Raw genomic sequence first — 4,987 nt, 5'->3', positions numbered from 1 at the left:
AAATCAGACTTCCAGGTCAGTTAAAACTCAATTCCTCCAAGTCCTATATCCAAAATGTGTGGTATCTTCAGCAATGAGGTCTTAGCTTCAACTTCTGGAAGACAACCAGGGGTAGAAGCAATAGCTTACATTGCTTTGGGGTCATTTGGACAACCCCTCCTAACCAAATAACAATTAAAAATGAGGTTTGCTTTGCTTGGTACAGGGTTTTCTTCTTAGATAGTTAAAGCTCTTGTTTTTTTGTTTGTTGGTATGATGCTAAGGACCAACCCAAGGGCCCTACCACCAAACTATGTCTCAAATTCAAGCTCACTTTTTTGTTTTGTGTTGTTTTTTGTTGTTAATTTGAGTTGTGAAAGTTTTTAGATATAGCAAAGATTTTCAAAAGAAGAGTTCAGAGTACAGAACCTAATTTTTTACAATTTTAAAGGACAAGATTGATTTTAAGACTCAATTGTCTTTGACATAATGTATCTGTGAGTATTTCTAAATGCATTAGGAATGATTGAGTAAAACCTGGCTCCAGACTTCAGTTCAGCAATAGAAATTACATTTTGTATTATTTGTTTTTAATAAGCCATCAGTCAAAATTGATGCCACTGGCAATTGCTTTCCTTTTCCATTAAAATAATAACCAGAAATTATTTTCAACATATTCTTACTGATACCATCTAGAAAACAGTTCTTAAAACTTTTGCTATTATATTTTTAATTAAAATAAACTATCTTAAAGCAAATATGGGCAAGTTATACAAAAAAGAAATGCAATAAATATTAGAAAAGCTCACCAGTACTACATGTACAACAAAAGAGTTACATTTTTCTCATCTTCCTATAATCCCAAGACTTTCTAAAATATGATTAGTTTTTATTCTTTAAGTAAAGTTGAACTGTAAAATAATCATATCATGTTCTGATATAAAACCCTCCAACACATTTTCTCTAATTCTGTTATTCCTGCAAATTAAAAATTAATCAATGTTTCTGTATATTTTAAGACATCATTGCCTAAAATGGTATTTATTGAATTGTATTAGAATTTCATCCTGTACTAGACAAGAAGTCAAGAAACTTTAAGAAAAATACTTATTGAAGAATAATTTACATGAGAAAAAAAGAACAAATGAGGCACCACATTTGACTAGTGTTTCACAAACACTTAACACACCCATGAAATAAGCATCTGAGCCAAGAAACAATTTTCCCAGCCTCAGGCAAGTGCTCATTACTATGCCTGGGAAGCATTGTTAACACTGGTCTAAAAGCCCTTCTAACTTACATCATATGTTGGATTGGCTTGCTCATTCCTTTAGATAGAATCTTAGTACACTATAAGCTTTTATTGTATTATTTTGCCAAGGATTACATTTGTAACACTAATCCACATTGTTGACAGCAGGCTTGATTCATCTTGTTGTCATTTCTTGATAGCATTTTGTTGAAACCATATCAAAATATAACCCTTCTGCACCTCCTCCTGGTAGATATTTAGACAATTCAATTTGGGGTATTATGAACCATACAGGAGCAAACATTTTACAAGTCCTTTAGGGAACACATGACTACATTTCTGTTGGGATAGAAAGGTTCAGCTAATAATGCCGATCATTTTCCAGAAGAAACTATTAATTCATTATACATCCTGCCAAGAATAGGTGTGACTCTTGACTTTTCTCTTTTCTCACCATATGTGGCACCATCTTTCTCATTTTGTTGGATGTGTTGGGAAAAACTTGCTTTTCTGTCTAGTGAAATCCTTGTTAGACAAGGTTCTGATTAGTCATTTCTGCGCCAACATTTTCTTGCTCCATTGTGACTAATTCACCTTCTGAAAACATTGTATTCTCACTGTCCCATGAAGCATGGTTGTGTATAAAGTCATACACCCATAAAACTTGTTCTGTGATTCAAAACACTCCATGTTTAGATGCAATCCTAACCTATTCTGTGTTGAACAACAGTGTTCTAGGAATATCATACAGATATGCATTAAATTCCTAATGTTTTAACTCCTTAATATTATTCCCTTCATAGGCCATAAACTATTTTTTTTTCATTTTTCTCCTTTTATTCACACTCTTCAAGGCATAGCTTTGCTGCTTCTCTCTCTCTCTCCTCTCTCTCTCTCTCTCTCTCTCTCTCTCTCTCTCTCTCTCTCTCTCTCTCTCTGTGTGTGTGTGTGTGTGTGTGTGTGTGTGTGTGTAGGGGGAGTGGTACTTAAAATAGAAAGGCCCCCTGGCAGGGAAGGTCATCTCCCTCCTCCAGCCATGCCACCTTAACCAGGGTACCAGGTCAGGACACAGACATTTATCAAACATTTTGGCATAAGGCAGAGGCCAGGGCTGCACCCAGGCCTCTGGGAGGGGCCACTATGGGACAGCCTTACATAGGAAGCACAGAGCTCAGCTCCCCCAGAGGTAATTTGTGACCTACAGAGAAAACCCACCAAGCAGGAGGAAAACCAGACCTTCCTTCCCTGGGGTATAAGGCAGGCAGGCAGGCAGCAAGGGAGACACCTTCCACTTCAGGGCCTGAGGACTCAACCAGAAAAACAAATGCATGACCATCAGGAAAACATCCTTCAACAGCTAAGAAGCTATCCTCCAGGGCACTAGGTGATTCCAGCCCCAGAGACTCAATGACCAGCTGTGTGTGTCTCCAAGATCCTGGGGCTGTTACCCAAGCAAGAACATTTGGTTTCCTTCTTGGCAAAAAGTTGTAACCAGCCTTTGCCTAGGGAAGCCTAGGAAATCAAAAGCCATGTCTCACTCTTGGTGAGTTCATTGCTGGTGATGATAGACTGAGCCCAAGATCCTAAGTGAACCCTTGAGGGCCAGGAGACATCAGTGTGGCTGGCACCAAAAGCCAGGCCAGACTAGCCACATTAGGTGACAATAACCCAGACTCTCTGGATTTGGGAATCCTGGTCACCATCACCCAGGCACATGCCCAACCATGGGCCTCGGTAATGGATCCTCCCCTCCACTCTGGCTAAAATAAAGCAAACCCCGCTCTGCAGTGTCCTGGGAGGGAGGTGGCTTCTGCTCTTCAGCATCAGAAAACAAGCCAATCCCAGTCCTCATTTAACTAGAGTATGCTCTGGAGAGCACAGTACAATAGTTAGCCAATGTCATCACGCTGGGGTTGAAGTAACAGGGCAGGCTGGCCTGCTCCAAGCTACCCATCAGAAACTCCAGGGCTTGCAGAAGGCGATCCCCCCAAGGCCTCCTTAGTCCAGGCCACTTCCTCTTCCCCCAGATGCAGAACCACCTGGATCAGGTGACTCCAGCCCAGGCGCACCAGAGCCGGATGACCACGACACACACCACATGGCAGCAACAACAACCTCTGGCGAGTGCCAGCATCCCGGTCATCCAGCGCCCGCGAACAGGCAGCCTCTACCGGACATACATCCTGCAGCCAGAGATTGGCAGCCAGCCCCTCCAGGGGCCAAGCCAGCAGATGACGGTCATCTGTGCTGGCCCCAGGGACCATGAGCACAGCTAATGTAAACTCCAGGCACTCATGATGAACCTCCAGCAGCAGTTCTTCCGAAGCCACACTGGGTCGGATCAGACATCCCAGTAGGCTACCAATGGCTGGCCAGTTGACAGAGGCTGCCAGGGCCTTCCATAGCAGCTCCAACAAGACACAGGAGGAAAGATAACCCCACCACCAGGAAGCAGTCCTATGGGCTGTGCCCACGGGAATGGGACTCCAGCTGGGTCCTGCGCACAGCCCAGCATCAAGGTTCCCTGTCCACGGTGTCCATACCAGGTACCAGGCTCCACAGACCTGGTTCTAACTCCAGAGGTGCTAGCAGGCGCACGGGTTCAGCAGCCCCTGCCTGTAGCCCCTCATAGAGAGGCCCACCTGGTACAAGTGCCCCAAAGGGCAGTTCTGGGAACTTGCTCCTCAAGTAGGCCTGCAGCTCCAAGGCAATGTCTCCAGCCAGCTGTTCCAACAAAGTCACGTGGGCTTCTGGGATAATCATGTGGTTGCGCTCAAATGCCAGCAGCTTCTCCTGGAACGTCGGGCAAAGGAGCACTGGGGAGCTGAGCTAAGGTGTTGGTGTCTTCTGAGAATGAGTGGGTATGGGCTCCACTGGGGCGGAGGGTGAGGGGGACATGAGAGATATGGGCTGGCTGAGGGTGGCAGGGCGGGGGGGGGGGCTGTTGGTGTGATGTGGCTCTCAGCAGGCTCAGTTCCAGCCGTCCACCTTGGTTTCACCCTCACCCCGAGGGCTAGTGGCCCTGTCGATGAGCTGCAGACAAAGTGACACAGATCAGAGCATCGGGGGCCATGGCAAAGCCGCTTTACAGACAGGGTGGCAATGCTCAGCACTGCAGCCCTGCTCACACCTAGCACCAAATGAGCATTAGCCAGGAGGAAGTCCACCACACGGTCCAGGCCTTCTCCACCATGCTGCTTCCTCTGCTTCTGGGAGAACTCTGCCATGGTTCCCTGTGTCCCGGCATCAGCGTCCCGACCCGAGCATGCAGCGCGTAGGAAGGACCCTGGAGCCCCAGGACCCGCCTGGGAATGGAACGTGCAAGCCCCAGGAACCGAACCCCATGAACTATTTTTAATTGAATATATTTAACTGAGGAAAATGTTTAAAGGTTGCCAAAAGATGCCTTGTCGCAACTTATAAACAGAATGAGCACATGTCTCAGGTTACCTAACGAAGTCCTCTTGGGTTACAGACTTTGTGATGGCGAAGGCCTGTCCTATAATATTTCATATTGCTATGATAAACACCATGGCCAAAAGCACCTTGGAGGGGAAGGGGTATATTTCAACTTACAACCCCCAGATTGTTCATCAGTTCATCATGAAGGGTTGAAATCAGAGCAAGACCTCCAGCAGGAGAGGAACCTAGAGGCTAGACCTGAGGCAGAGGCCACCACGGAGGAATGCTGTTTCCTGCCTTGCTCCCTGCAGTTTGCACATCCCACTTTCTTATACAACTCAGGCCAATCTTCCT

The 4,987-nt window shown here is 45.6% G+C and overlaps 1 pseudogene; it reads right to left on the bottom strand.

Moving 5' to 3' along the window:
• Nucleotides 1-3,083: 3,083 nt before the first annotated feature.
• LOC114694798 lies at nucleotides 3,084-4,458 on the bottom strand (annotated as a pseudogene).
• Nucleotides 4,459-4,987: the final 529 nt, after the last annotated feature.

The sequence above is a fragment of the Peromyscus leucopus genome, chromosome 19 (genome assembly GCF_004664715.2).
Source record: "Peromyscus leucopus breed LL Stock chromosome 19, UCI_PerLeu_2.1, whole genome shotgun sequence".
NCBI lineage: Eukaryota > Metazoa > Chordata > Mammalia > Rodentia > Cricetidae > Peromyscus > Peromyscus leucopus.
Note: the sequence above shows the minus strand (reverse complement) of the source record. Positions and strands in the feature narration are given on the sequence as shown.